The 16,387-nt window shown below is 40.1% G+C and overlaps 1 protein-coding gene across 7 annotated transcripts in view; it reads right to left on the bottom strand.

The window, feature by feature from the left end:
* Positions 1-16,387, bottom strand: part of SPIRE1 (spire type actin nucleation factor 1) — a 209,780-nt gene that overhangs the window by 192,244 nt on the left and 1,149 nt on the right. Inside the window, exon 1 of one of the 7 annotated variants that reach the window (XM_045457919.1) lies at positions 16,163-16,183. The exons of the other annotated variants lie outside the window; for them this stretch is intronic. The gene's annotated coding sequence lies outside the window, so the exon portion shown is untranslated. Of the gene's footprint in view, positions 1-16,162; positions 16,184-16,387 lie in introns of those variants that run through there. 7 annotated transcript variants of the gene reach the window in all.

Genomic DNA, 16,387 nt, shown 5'->3' with positions numbered 1-16,387 from the left:
GCGCCTGGGTGGCTCAGTTGGTTAAGCATCTGATTTCGGCTCAGGTCATGATCTCACGGTCTGTGGGTTCAAGCCCCGTGTCAAGCTCTGTGCTGACAGCTCAGAGCCTGGAGCCTGCTTCAGATTCTGTGTCTCCCTCTCTCTCTGACCCTCCCCCGGTCACACTCTGTCTCCCTCTCTCTCTCTCAAAAATAAATAAAGACTGCCTGAAATGGCAATCAATATAATCAACCCATAAATAAAAATACTGTAAAGTCCCCAGAACTTACTACTTTACATGGCAAGGTGATTCTGAAGCTGTGATTAAGTTAAGGCTCTAGAGATGGCGAGATTATGCTGGACCATCCAGGCAGGACCAATGTAACAAAGAGCTTTATGAGAGACAGGAGAGTCCAAGAAGGAGCTGTGATGACAGAAGCAAAGACTGAAGCCATGTGAATGCAGGAAGGGGGACACAGGCAAAGGAATATGGAAAGTCTCTAGAAGTTGGAAGAGGCAAGGACCAGATTCTCCGTTGCAGCCTCCAGAAGAAATATAGCCCTGAAAATACCTTGATTTTAGCACACAAGACCCATTTTCAGACTTCTGACCTCCAGAGCTGTAAGCTAATTTTGTGTTGTTTTAAGCTATGAAATTAGCGATGACTTCTTACAGGAAATGAATACACAGACCATGAAAAAGTCAAAGCAATATTACATGCTCTCACCATCTCAAACCCGACCCCAGGCTACCCTGTGTACAGAAGAATCCCATGCAGAATGTTCCAGAGTCAGAACTCGCCCACTGAACACAAAGTAATGGAGTACAGTGGTTAAGAGCAAGGGCTCCAGGCCAGACTCGTGGGGCTTGAATCCCAGGTGGGCTGCCGGCTAAGTTTAAGGCCTCTATACTTTAGTCTCCCATTTAGAAGGCAGAGGCTAAGAAGAGTACCTATCTCCTGGAGTTGTTGTCAAGATCAAAAGTAATAATCCAACTAAATTGCTTAGCCGACTGAAGGTCTCATAGTAAACACTTAATATGAGCTTAATATGAGCCATTTAAGTCTTTGACCTTCTCTCCAAGGAGGAAATAAGCTGAAAGACTCTTGTCTTCCAAACCCAAAAAACTGTAAGTCAACAGACCACCGGGTCCCTCAGATCCCTAGGTATAATTTAACGGGCCCTCTCCTGTGCCTTGGCCTGTAAGTTCGAGGGGTCTCCCGTGTGTCTACACACTGTGTTGGCCCAAAGAGAACGCAGCTGAGCTTTCATAAATGTATTAAACTTTTCTGAAATGTGACTCACAGGAAGGAGTTCAGTCCTCGCCCTCTCACCAACTCTCTCCTCCCTGTCTCCTCAGGGTAGCGTAAACGGTTGCCTTTTACTGCCAGTGCATGCCCTTGGCAGTCTTATCTTGCCTCTCAAGTGCTCCTTCCAAGACTGGCAGCACTCTATGAATGATTCTAGTTACTATAATTTTTCATCTCCCTACACTGAACATCTCTGGTTGAAAACTTCACTTAGATATTCTACTTTTATAAGACATCAACCTCAAGGGAAATGCTATGACCAGTGGAACTACTCTGAACACGTCTGCCAGAAATGCATTAAAGCCAAAGGCATCCATCCAAACTACCCAGAACATTTCTAGAAATACATGCCATTCAAACCAACCCCTGCAATGCTCTTTTAAACTCTAAGAAAATTATTTTTAATGAAATATCTCATTAATACTTAAAATTAATCCAAAGCATTCGCTTTATGTAGTTGAAACACATTGTAAATGCCAGTGTAAAACCTTCATTTTTACAGCTGAGGAGGCTCAAGCTCTAGAGATAAATGATTCATTGAAGGTCAAGGAACTGTGACCAGTTACCCAGGCTGCTGACCCACTAGTCGTCCTACAGTCTCCCCTGGCTCAGTAAGGGAGAGGCTGGGAAGCAATGGATGCCTAAAGGTGAAGCAGAGTCCACACTAGTGGGAAATACTAAAAACAAACTTTCTAAGTATCACTTTGGTTTATTTGTTCACTGATCATGACTAATAAATGCAGACAGAGAAAAAAATATGCTGTTAATGTGAGCCTTATGCCCTCTTAATAGGACAAAGAATCCCTTGACTAATCAATATGAACAATACATTTAATCACACTTTGTAGAACTTAAAGCATAATCTTACTATTTTAAAGAAGTGTAGAAGCATAAAGGCATCACATGTTTGCTTCTGTAACACGATGTTGCTCTTAGAGATAACTGACTTTGATCCTGGTCAGGAATAAAACCTCTAATCTTAATACCACTTATGGAAAAAATGTCACCCATCTCTTCATTCATAGACAGTGTCTATGTGACAGGCCCTTCCAGAACCTGACTCTCCTTTCTTGAGAACTTCTAACTCCTGTCTGTAGACTCTGTCCTAAGCCAGGCTCTGTGACCTTTCATGTCAGTTATCTTTGCCATAAATCTCAACTTTATCTTAATTCTGAAATATGGGCTTCTGCTTTATTTTTGAGGCCCACTCTTTACTTTGTATCCTAGATCCCATAATAAAACCCCTTATCTTTAAAAAAACAAAAACAAAAACAAAAAACCTTGGCTTATTATTGCCAGTCACTTTCCTAGGGATTGTAGTCTAGCCCTTGGACCTCACATCGGTGACTAAAACCAACTACCAGACTTTCCCAGCATAGACCCCTTACTGGCTCTTATCTGTATCACTGTCTACCTTTTCTGGCTCTGCTTGCTCATGAGATGAGCAAATCCTGCAAATGGATTTCGTGGGGCCTGGCTGGTGGAACGAACACCCCTGATTGTCGTCCATCCATGAAGGCAGGCCTCACCATCATCATGGCCACCGTCCAATCTAGGAGTAAGTTTGGTCCAGACCCCACACCCTCCCAACCTGTTCTAGAGTGACCAAAATTGATCTTGTTCTAAAAAGAAAGTTTTAAAAATGTTTTAATTATTAGAGTGTGATTTTTCTTTCTATTCAGCAACCTTAATTAACTAAACTTTATATCATCTCATTGAACAAAAATCATTAAAGGTCAAGTATTTTCCACTAAAAAGTAATTTCAGCATGTTTCCACCAAAACTCAAGTATTATCTTTGTGTATTTTACGTATACAAAATTTATATAGCAAAAAGGTTTAATCTTTTGTGCCAATTCAAACTGGATGGTAATGACAGTCTTACCATCTTCAGAAGAGTTGTGAGGGCAAGTACAGGGTGGAAGGTGTCCATAGCCATTAGCAAGGTTTGCCATGGGAACAGACAGGAGTGACAATACAGAAGCCACATTCCTGACACTCCTGTGTTAGAGGACGGGATGATGGAAGTTGTGTTTCTTTTTGTAAACAGTGTGGATTTGGATTAAAAATTTCCCTGCCGATATTAATTCAAGCATTAGGGGTGCCTGAGTGGCTCACTCAGTTGGTTAAGTGTCCGACTCTCGCTCTCAGGTCAGGTCATGATCTCATGGTTCACTAACAAGGTGGAACCTGCTTGGAATTCTCTTCCTCTCTCCCTTTCCCTCTGCCCATCCCCAACTCAAGTGCGTGCCCTCTCTCTCTCTCTCTCAAAATAAACTTTTAAAAAAATAAAGCATGTTTTAAAAAAAAAATTAATTGCTTAAATTTCATGAGGCTTCAGAAGAAATCCACTGAGATCACAGCATACTATCACCTTATTCAAGAATAAAGAAGACTTGAAGGGGAACCTCCCCAAGCTAAATTATAAAAAAAGGACTACCAAGTGCCAGTTCCAAACATTCCTGTATTTCCTGTCAACTGAATAATTCTGGTTTTCATAAGCATTTCATAAGTGCATTCCGCTTAGAATCTCCTCTCCCACCCTGGCATCATGTATGAGACCATACTAGCCAACAGCAACCTTGTCAAAGAGGTATCTCAGGTACTTCTATTCGCAAACGCAAGCTCCTTTAGTTATACTGCCATAACTACCACCCATGTTCACTTACCCAAACATGTTATGATATAAGCTTCAGAGCTGAGAATTAAAACCACACCTTCTACTGCCTACTCCTGTATCTTCCGTGTTACCATGCAACATTAAAGAGTTGATCTGCAGAGGAACTTGGTAGGAATAAATATGACTCCACAGGAAAAATATTTTTTCCAGGCCAATTTAGTTTCTAACAAGTCATTATCTTCCCACCCTATGCTGCCTCTCCTGTCTTCCCAGCAGCCAAGTCCCCAGGTGGGAAGTCTGAGAGCCTTCCAAGATTCCTTCCTCTTTCGCACCCCCACATCAAATACTAAAGGGCCTGCCGGGGTGCCTGGGTAGCTCAGTTGGTTAAGCCTCCCACTCTTGATTTGGGCTCAGGTCATGATCTCTCAGTTGGTGAGTCCCACATGGGGCTCTGCGTTGACTGCATGGAATCTGCTTGGGATTCTTGGTCTCCCTCTCTCTCTGGCCCTCCCCTGCTTGTATGTTCTCTCAAAAATAAACTTGGGGCGCCTGGGTGGCGCAGTCGGTTAAGCGTCCGACTTCAGCCAGGTCACGATCTCGCGGTCCGTGAGTTCGAGCCCCGCGTCAGGCTCTGGGCTGATGGCTCGGAGCCTAGAGCCTGTTTCCGATTCTGTGTCTCCCTCTCTCTCTGCCCCTCCCCCGTTCATGCTCTGTCTCTCTCTGTCCCCAAAATAAATAAAACGTTGAAAAAAAAAATTTTTTTTAAATAATAAATAAATAAATAAATAAACTTAAAAAAAACAAAAACAACAAAAAAAACTAAAGGGCCACATCCTGTACTATTTCCTAGATTGCTCTCAATCGGACTCTTTCTCCCCGAGGTCTGCCCTTGTTCAGACCTCCGTCATACCATAAATACTCCCAACTGGTTAGGCAACTTAAAGGTTACTAAGATCCAATGATAGTATGAAATGCCTGCTGGTGTCTCTGCCCTTGTTTTTAGCCAATTCAATCCATCTTCTACAAAACTCCCATCGTTACCTATCCAAAAAGAGTAATCTGCTTACATCATTTTCCTGCTTAAAATCCTTATATGGCTCTCTATTGCCTATACAGGCTAACATACAAACTCAACAGTGCAGCACAAAAACGTCCTTCATAACCTGATCCCAGCCAACATACCTTTCTAGTCTGTCTCATTCTCCACCACACCCCCACACATCCCATGCTCCAGGCACAGCGGACGCCCACTGCAAGGAAGACAAACAGGTTCAACTTCACGTGCCAACTCCAAATAAGTGGTAGTGGCTGCCTGAAGCAAAGCTGAGAACTCTGAAGCTGCTTATAAATTTAGCAGCAAAAATGCAATGACTGATTAAACAGTGTCTGCTTTTGGTATGGGGAAGTGGGTGTCAGCACAAATGCCATTCTACAATTTACGTACTACTGTTCTTTGAATAGTTCTTCCACATTTCTAAACCTTGTACTTGTTGTTGCTTCTGCCTAAGTGTCCTCCCTTTATCCCACTGCTCATCCTTCAAGGCCTCCAGAAAATTGGTCTCCTCTATGAAGTCTGCCTTACATCACAACAGCACAGTCACCCTCTCCCTTAGGCTCACACGGTTTTCTGTACATGTCTCTATCACTTTAGAATTACTGTAACTGTACTCTAAGTGTTAGTTTATGCACCTGTGATCTTCTTGAAGGTATGGGTGCACTTCATTCTTCTTTGTATCTTTAAACCTGGTACAGTACACTTAGAAGGCACTCAAACACTGGTGAAATGAATAAATGAAATCGTGGGATGGGCAATTCCTCTAACATGATATTATCGCTAAAATCCAGGAAGATATGGCCAAACCCAGAACCAGACAACCTGTGGTGACTGACAGTGGCATTCTACCACTATTCATCACCTATCTCTCTATATATCTTTATCTCTGAAAAATATAAGATATGAGAGAAGTATACTGGGTAGAAATTTGGCTTCCAATTAGACTGGGCCATGAATGGGAAATATGAGGAAAAAAGACAACAGACCCAAATTTTTAAAAATACATTAGCCCAAGGAGCATAAAAAGATCTGAGAGTCAGTTTTCAGAAGTTACATATGGACCAGCAAATCCTGCTATTATTAGTGATATAGCCTTTCCATATACATGACACTAATCAAATCCTGATGAAATTCATACTAATGTCCCAGATTGGTTTTAATTCTTAAAATTTGGGAGTGGCATCAGGGAAATGTAAATCAAAACTACAATGAGGTGTCACCTCATAGAAAATGGCTAAAATCAACAACACAAGAAACAACAGGTGTTGGTGAAGATGTAGAGAAAAAGGGACAATTGTGCACTGTTGGTGGGAATGCAAACTGGTACAGCCACTATGGAAAACACCTCAAAAAGGTAAATATAGAACTACCCTACTACTACAAAAACACTAATTGAAAAGGATACATGTACCCCCTATGTTTATAGCAGCATTATTTACGATAGACAAGATATGGAAGCAGCCCAGTGTCCCATCAATTGATGAATAAGGAAAAAGTGTTACAAACACACAACGAAATATTATTCAGCCATAAAAAAGAATGAAATCTTGCCATCTGCAATGACATGGATGGAGAAAGAGTATTATGCTAAGTGAAATAAGCCAATCAGAGAAAGACAAATACCATATGACTTTACTCGTGTGTGGAACTTAAGAAACAAAGCAAATGAGGAAAGGGGGGAAAAAAGAGAGAAACAGAGACACATAAACAAAGAAACAAAATTACAGAGAACAAATGGATGGTTCCAGAGGGCAGGTGCTTGGGGGTATGCATTAAATAGGTGATAGGAATTAAGGAGTACACTTGTGATGAGCACTGGGTAATATATGGAATTGCTGAATCACTATATTGTACACCTGAAACTAATATAACACTGTATGTTAACTAACTGGAATTAAAACAAGAACTTTTTAAAAAATTAAAATTAGGGATGCCTAGGTGGCTCAGTCAGTTAAGCATCCAACTTTGGTTGCTCAGGTCATGATCTCATGGTTCATGGGTTCGAGGCCCGTGTTGGGCTCTGTGCTGACAGCTCAGAGCCTGAAGCCTGCTTCAGATTCTGTGTCTCCCTCTATCTGACCCTCTCCCGTTTGTGTTCTGTCTCTCTTTTTCAAAAATAAGTAAACATTAAACATTTTTTAAATAAAAAATTAAAATTAAAGGTGCATGTGGGTGGCTTGGTCGATTAAGTGTCCAACTTTGGCTCTCAGGTCATGATCTCACAATTCATGAGCTCAAGCCCCGCATCGGGTTCTCTGAAGTCAGCACAGAGCCCGCTTCAGATCCTCTGTCCCCCTCTCTCTCTGCCCCTACCCCACTTGTGCTCTTTCTCTCTCTCTCTCTCAAAAATAAATAAGAACATTAAAACAATCTTTTAATAAAATTAAAAAACAAAATGTTTGTGAGATGCAATCATTTTGGAAAAAAACTTTTGGCAGTACCTATTAACACTGAAAATACCCAACTACTATGAACTAGCAATTCTACCTTTAGGTATATACTCAACACAAATGCTATATACGTTCACTCAAATATCTGCTTAATAATTTCGCAACAGCATTTTCCATAATTTCCAATAGCTCAATATCCAAATGTAGGATCCAAAAAATCAAACAACCATGGATAAATTATAGTATATTAATACAAGGGGGTATGATACTAAAATGTGAATGAACTACAACTATATGCAACAATATAGATCAATCTCAGAAAGCTCAGAGAAAAAACTCACGCATTAGGCTGTATAATACTATCTGATTCTGTACACATAGGTTCAAATATATGCAAAACTTATGGTGTTATAACTCATGACAGTGGTGACTCTTGGGGTGGTTGCTGACTGAAAGGGTATACAGACAGGTCTGCTGGGATGTTAATAACTTCCTGTTCCTTGACCTGTATTCTGATTACACAGTGTATTCACATTGTGAAAATTCATCATTTATAATTTATGCACTTTTCTGTGAGTTATACCTTAATGAAAATTTGCTTTTAAAATAAAGACAAAATAGAGACATTTACAAATAACAAAAACTGAGTGAATTTAATAGTAACAGACTTGCACTAAAGTAAATACTAAAGGAATTCTTCAAACAGAAGGGAAATGATCCCAGAAGAAAGTATAGTAATGCAGGAAGAACTACAGAGCATGGGAATGGCAAATATGTGAAAAAAATCCAAATGAATATTAAATTGTACAAAAATGATGTCATATTTTAAATCTATGATAAACTAAAATACATGTCAACAATCATAAAACAACAAAAGGAGATCAACGAAGTTAGGATGTTCTAAGATCTCTGCACTGTCCGGAGAATAATACAGTAAGTAGTTTATATGAGATTTTAATAAAAATTCAATAATGCATGTTTGGTTAAGATATTTTAGGGGCGCCTGGGTGGCGCAGTCGGTTAAGCGTCCGACTTCAGCCAGGTCACGATCTCGCGGTCCGTGAGTTCCAGCCCCGCGTCAGGCTCTGTGCTGACTGCTCAGAGCCTGGAGCCTGTTTCAGATTCTGTGTCTCCCTCTCTCTCTGCTCCTCCCCTGCTCATGCTCTGTCTCTCTCTGTCTCAAAAATAAATAAAATTAAAAAAAAAAAAAAAAAGATATTTTATGAGCATATCACAAGAATATATTTTATCCACACCCTATACTCCAGAGCAATAATGCAAATGCATGTTTACAAAATGGACAACTATTTCAAATGTGATCAATCACCAACATTCTGCATGGTTCTACTGCAGCCTCAGGGACAGCAGCCCTGAGTATCCATAACTACTTATAACAGGAAGGCCAATGATGACAAGATTTGTCCCAAACCAGTTCTTAACCACCCACATACTCCAGTCACTCCATACTGGACCCCAGGCCACATTTCACTGACCTCCCCTCAGCTCCAGTATATCCAAGTTAATATCCCAATCAGGCTCCCCTGGCTTTAGTCCCCAGGTATCTCTCCCTTTGGGTAAACAGCGTGTACAGACTGCTCTCTCTCAACCTCTATATTCAACTTGGCTCTATGGTATTCATTACATAACTGCGGAAAAGATGTGGTAGGCATGCCAGTAAAAGCGAGATACCAGAAAGAGATACCTCACAAATCTAACAAAGTTTGAACACCAAAAAGAACTATGCCTTATGCTATTTGAATTCTTCTTCTATATTTAAAACAAAACAACACCAGCATCAACAATCATACCCCGTGCTGAGCTCCTTAGAGGTATGTCTGATTGTAGGGCCAGGACAAAATACATACACATCATAAACCTTAAAGTATCTTGTAGCACCAGAAAGTAAAGATGTGCTCAAAAGGGGCGCCTGGGTGGCGCAGTCGGTTAAGCGTCCGACTTCAGCCAGGTCACGATCTCGCGGTCCGGGAGTTCGAGCCCCGCGTCAGGCTCTGGGCTGATGGCTCAGAGCCTGGAGCCTGTTTCCGATTCTGTGTCTCCCTCTCTCTCTGCCCCTCCCCCGTTCATGCTCTGTCTGTCTCTCTCTGTCCCAAAAATAAATAAACGTTGAAAAAAAAATTAAAAAAAAAAAAAAAAAAAAGATGTGCTCAAAAACACAAAAGGATGGCTGCATGTCAAAGGGACACAGGAGCCAGCATGAAGGAGCTTCCAATGGCTACAGCTGGAACAATTTGAGCAACAAAATAACATGGTAATGAATAACGAATAATATACATGATTCCAGAATGATATAAATATATAAATGGGGGGGAAAGGGACAAATCTTCCTTACAGAAGAAGTCCAAATAATATTAAGTAGTAACAAAATATAAAATTATATTAAGTAATATAAAATTAAGTAGTAATAACAATATTAATTCACCCCTCCAGGAAGAGGCCCCCTTCTCGAATGCAGGCTAGACTTAGTGACTCCTTTCCAAAGAACAGATTGTAGAAAAGGTAACTCTTTACTGGAGAAACCCAGCAAGTAAGTGCATATACCCAGTGGTATCATGTCAATACCGTATGCCTCCATCCTACGTGATGAGAGGAGCCCCTTTCCCTATGTGGTAATAATTCTTTGCCCAAACACATAATCCCAGTCTAGTCAGGAAAACCTTAGGCAAACATATATGGAACGACAGCCTGCAAAACCCCTGACCAGTACTCCTCAAGACTGTCAACTCAGGGGAAACCAGGAAAGTCTAAGAAACCACAACAGACCAGAAGTATTCCATACTGTATTATGGAACAATACAGTATTCCATATTATACAGGAAAAAAGCCATTAACAGAAAAACTAGGGAAATCCAGGCGAAGTATGGAGTTTAATTAATAGCAATGTGCCAGCGCTGGCTTCTTAGTTTTGACAAACAGCACAGTAGAAGATGGTAACATTAAGAGAACTGGGTAAGAAGTACACAGGAATTCTCTGTGCTATCTTTCAAACTTTTCTGTATATCTAAAATTATCTCAAAATAAAAAGCGTATTGGGACACCTGGGTGGCTCAGTCAGTTAAGCCTCCGACTTCGGCTCGGGTCATGATCTTGCAGTTTACAAGTTCAAGCCCCACATCCGGCTCAGAGCCTAGAGCCTGCTTCAGATTCTGTGTCTCCTTCTCTCTCTGCCCCTCCCACCCCGCGCGCGCTCGCGCGCGCGCTCTCTCTCTCTCTCTCTCAAAAATAAATAAACATTTAAAAAAATGTTTATAAAAAACCCACTATTTTTGGTAATAGGCAATGTTTTCCTCAGAGTTTTAAACAAATATCTAGAAGAAGATTGTTTCTCTTTTTTCTACTTAGCCAACAGGAAGCAAGTGGGAAACATAATATGGCTCAGATGACACTATTATGAAAGCAGGATGGGAAATGTTGCCATTCTACAGAATTTGTGATGCGGGAAAGTGATTCTGACCTTAGAAATAAAACAGGCAGAGCGTGACTCGTCATCTCTCACCAACATTTAGTCCTTGGTAGATCAATGGTTGTTTTCTTCTAAAGATGAGTCATAATTCTTGGTGAGGCTAATGGCTTTCCAAAAGAACCCCAACTTACTCAAGTACCCATATCTGTATATAACCAAACTCTTTCCACTGTTTTCCTCTGCAGAAGGCAGAAACACAGATACAAACCACAAACGCACTATTGCCCAATTTCTGCCAAAAATGTCTGTGGCTACTCTCACATAATGCAACACAACTAGAAGTATGCCGGAGGGTAAACTGGAGTCAAAAGTGACAGCAATGTTACTGATTATGGCTAAAATATTTTAATTTTGTAAATGACTACCTGAACATATCACTGAAGCCCCACCCAGGGGCCTAGAAGAGGCTTGTGTAAATAAGTGGGCTCAGGGTTGAAGCTGCACTAGCTTCGTGGTAAACTTTCCACTGTGTTTATGTTTTATCTTCTCTTCTTCAATGTCTAAAACAATTTATTTTTATATCGCTCACTGCTTACACAATAGCAGGAACTCAATTCATGTTTTTAAAATTTAATTACCCAACATATTTGGACATACTGTTCAAATGGAATAATCCTTACCTATTACTGTGCCTGATAAGACATTTCACCAACCCCTAATACCATCATTCACCCCCAAACTCTACCCTGGACACATACACATAAATCTCAAAAGTTCCTTCCATTTAATGATCAGGATGTGAACACTCAAGAATTATACCAAGAATGAACAAGAATTAATCTTTTAAAATATGTTTTCACTATTTTAACCTTCTCCACAACTATTTGGTCTCTCTTTAAAATCAAATAGTATATTATTCCAGGACCAATTCTCCCACCAAATTAGCATGAAACTTGCTGAGAAGTTGACAGATCATGTCCTCTTTTCAAAGTCCAAACAAAGCCTGAATGTTTCCTATACCAAGGGATGCCGTAATTAGTATGCACGCAGGCTTTCATTGTTCCTCAAAGGAAAACCTATTACCAATCTAAGATTATTTTAAATCAAGATGTGGTCATTTTAAATGTTCTTTATACATCTACCATTATAGATACATCAAAGATTTTGAAACCAAAATCTGAAACAAGTTTTTTTTTTGTCAGATGAGTATTTAAGGACTAAGAGGCTGCTGAGAGACCATGCAATGGATCTAAGCTCTAATACTGCTGTTATTAATAATTCTTTGTGGCATCCCAGGGGAAAAAAAAAGTTTTAATCTTTCAAAGATCTGGAATATAACCTAAATTCCATCAATGACTCTTACTAAATAATGCGTATAGTAAAATGTGTTCCAAATGCCAGTTAGGTACACTGGTGACAAAGAGCAGGCTCTATATGTAGACCCTAAGTGTCTTTAACTCATTTGACAGAGGTGTGAAAGCAAAAACTTCATCAAACTGTTACCAGACGATAAGGTCTTACTATGGCTACAAGTACATAAACATTGGGTAAAATAAAAATGTTAAGTTATCCACCTAAGAAGAATCATAAGCCCTCTTGATTCTAAGCAAGTTTCCTTCTATCATCACAGAAATAACTTCACAAAATATACTAATTCATGATTTAATCATTTTTACTCTTAAGACATCCTTTAAAGAACTAATATTTTCTTCTTCTTTAATTTATCTCCTTCAGTCCTTTAACACACTGCTTTCATAGCCATGTTAGTATATGGCACTAGATTATATCTGAATGCTAAATAAAATTGCCTATTCCTTTTTTTTTTTTCCATATTGGTCTCATTTCCGTGTCTCCCACATCTTTCATCATTTTCTGATTTCTTTTATAAAGTATTTCTAATTTAATTCAAACTGATTGTGAACATTCTGGATGTATCAACACTGTTAAAAGTAAACAAGAACTAAAATCAATTACTACTATATTCAACCCCAAAACAAGTTCAGAAAGCATGTGAGCAACATGCATCCCACGCATCTATGGGATTAAGAGGAGCAATACTACTGGTAGGGAACCAATACCACTTGTTCATTCATTCAACAGCAGAGGGAACAGTGGCCAGCTGAAAGACTCACTCACTGGAGGATAACCGCCAGGATCCGATTCTCCACTCTGAACACAACCCTGCGTACCACTCATCATCTGCTAGACGAATAGTTCTCAACAGATCACTTTGCCCTCCCAGGGGACATTTAGACATGTCCAGAGACATTTTTCATTGTTATGACTTGGGGGAGGGGATGGGTAGTTAGTGGCATCCAGTGGGTAGAGCTCACGGATGCTGCTGTACATCCTATACAGGCACAGGGAAGCCCCATACCGAATTATTCATCCAAAATGTCAATGGTGCTGAGACTGAGAAACCCTGACCCAAACATTTGTCCCAATTCTGAGTAAAAATGCAGAATTGCAGGACCAGAGGCACCATGGTGGTGTGAAAGGACACAGAATTAGGGGAAAAAGGAAACTAAAACTTACTGAGTACCTGCTACACACTAAGCCTTGCTGTTGTCATTTTACACGCATCATCTCACTTAAACACTCTCTCATGAAAAAGTCATCTATTCTCATTTTACAGATGACAAGGCTGGACTCAGGGTGACTGTATATGCAGAACTTGAGTGTCTTTAACTCATTAATTAAGGGAGGTTAAGGAAGTTACTCAAGGTTACTCAGCTAACCTTGAGGGGAGGAATCATGACCCAAATTCAAACCAAATCTGTTTCTAAGCCTAGAGGTTGAAAGACCTGGATTTTATTCAAAGTTACCAGTATGAATTTAAGCAAGTCCCTTATTTCCCTAAACCTCCATTTGGAAATAAATCAATGGGTAAATGTATGAAAATACAAATGCTGTTGATTGCCAACAACATACATGGTAAATGCCCTACAATGAAAAAGTACTTCTTAGAATTGAAGTGTCATGATTACCATTTTTCCTTAAAAACAATTTATACATGTGCACAGTATAAGTTATCATTAATTTTTAAGAATCAAGATTAAGTGCTCAGTTGTACCTTCTGTAGCCATGCAACTACTCTTAAAGCCTAGGAGTAAATAAATTAATATAAACAACATTTTGGTATGAACTTCCTAAAGATTTTTAATCGGTCAACCCTAAAATGCTCAAGATTGTATCAACAACTTTGGTTGGGCTCTCTCCACAACTGGTAGCAGAAATCATGAGCAGAACTAAGGAAGAAGATGGGGTGCCTGTGTAGCGCAGTTAAGCATCTGACTATTGACTGATCTCAGTTCAAGTCATGATTTGCTGTTTGTGGGTTCAAGCCCTGCATCAGGTTCTGCGCTGATGGCTTGGAGCCTGCTTGGGATTCTCTCTCTCTCTCTCTCTCTCTCTTTCTCTCTCTCCATGTCCCTCACCCCCCTCATTCCCTCTCTCTCTCTCTCAAAATAAACTTTAAAAATTAAAAAAAAAAAAAAAAAGAACTAAGGAACAACACAAAATGTTGTTTATAAATCCATTGCTGCTACTGCAGGGAAACTACTATTCTCTCCATGAAAAGAGTATTACATTGAGGTCAAGATGTTATCACTCATAGGGGCGCCTGGGTGGCGCAGTTGGTTAAGCATCCGACTTCAGCCAGGTCACGACCTCGCGGTCCGTGAGTTCGAGCCCCACGTCGGGCTCTGGGCTGATGGCTCAGAGCCTGGAGCCTGTTTCCAATTCTGTGTCTCCCTCTCTCTCTGCCCCTCCCCCGTTCATGCTCTGTCTCTCTCTGTCCCAAAAATAAATAAACGTTGAAAAAAAAATAAAAAAAAAAAAAAAAGATGTTATCACTCATAGGAATGATGCAAAATAATAACGATAATTCATTTTAACTACCACCAGAATACACCCTTGTCTTTGACAAGTAAACTACTGTAGGTCCATAAACATAACATAAACCACACTCTTCTGGGATCAAGTTCAAGAGAAAGATAATGTAAACTGCTGTTTGTTCCTTCCAGAAGTCACCAGTACCAAATGCTACTTCTAAAAGGGGGGTGCAGGGCACCTGGGTGGCTCAGTTAAGGGTGTGATGTCTGACTCCAGCTCAAAGGTCATGATCTAGTGGCTTATGGGTTCGAGCCCCTTGTCAGGCTCTGTGGTGACAGCTCAGAGCCTGGAGCCTGCTTCAGATTCTGTGTCTCCCTCTCTCTCTGCCCCTTCCCTGCTTGCGCTCTCTCTCAAAAATAAATAAACATTAAAAAAATAATAATAAAATAAAACGGGGTTGCACCTATCATTATTTTCCTTAGAAATGCCAGATTCCAAGCATGGCTTTGCTGTATTTTATAATAAATTTATCTTTTAATATCATATTAATACACTGTAAGTAAATTATAATCCCGAGTATTTTCCACTAATGTTAAGTCAAAACTTAAAAACAATAAACACATCAAATAAACTAAAAACTATTTGAAATAAAATAATTTCTAAAGAATTATAAAGACTCAATTTAAATAAATAAAAGTTCTAAAATGTGTTTACCACACACACACACACACACACACACACAAATTAATGTTCTGGTGGAAAAGAATTGTTATCTATAACCTTGAACGTTTTTTATTTTAAATAAGGATTTGCATTAAATGTCATTTTACTAACTACTTATGAATTACATCTTTCACCGTTAGCATTTTGATACTTTCATCAACTTTCTAAAAGTGAGGGCAGATTATTTCTCTATGTTCTTAACATACTTGCCTCTCAAAAGACTGAATTACATTAAAACTGACATGAAAAACCTATTATCAATCCCTTCATCACCATCACTAAATCTGAGTAAGCCCTAGCTACATATTAACGTGTAGGTGATAATCTTGAAGAATTTACACCAGACAATGACCTAACCAAAATCCATTTTCTGTTTATCTGAAATCCTGTCAACGTTTGAGTCGACAAACCTGTTTTTTCATCACAACAAATTCTAATACGCAGGTAAATAGCAGTTGTTTTATAATTTTCAGGAGCTAGATAGAAATCATTATTTAATCTCCTTCCATCTCTCCCAATATAACAAAATTCTCCTCGGGGCTTTTTATATTTCCTAACCAAAGGAATTTGTTGCCAAATTAAAAAAAAAAAAAAAAAATACTATTAGCTGACTATTCATTCTGAAAGGTGTAATTTTCCTGACAGCAGAATTAAGTATCCTTGGTGAGATCTCACGTGAACCTTTCATAGCACCTATCACATCATAAATGCAACCCCAGTAAATAGCCCTGGCATGTAAGTATGTATACATAGCTTATCACGAAAAGGACCCAACCCATTCCATTTCCCAAACAAGACGCGGGCAGCTGTCCTATGACAGTGTGTACAATTACCAGCACCCTGGGCAGGTCGGATGGCCCAGCCGGAGTGCGGAGGGCGGCGCAGGCCCGCCCAGACACCCTCTTCACAGCCCCTCTTTGTGCCGCTACCCGCCCCCCACCCCCTGCTCTGACCTACGTGGGGCGCCGCTCCACCACAGCGCCAGCACCACCCAACCCCGCCGGCCCCAGGCCCGGCTCCTCCCGGTCTCCCTTGGGAGGTGGAGGGTCGCGGGGCGG

Source organism: Leopardus geoffroyi, chromosome D3, assembly GCF_018350155.1.
Source record: "Leopardus geoffroyi isolate Oge1 chromosome D3, O.geoffroyi_Oge1_pat1.0, whole genome shotgun sequence".
Lineage (NCBI taxonomy): Eukaryota > Metazoa > Chordata > Mammalia > Carnivora > Felidae > Leopardus > Leopardus geoffroyi.
Note: the sequence above shows the minus strand (reverse complement) of the source record. Positions and strands in the feature narration are given on the sequence as shown.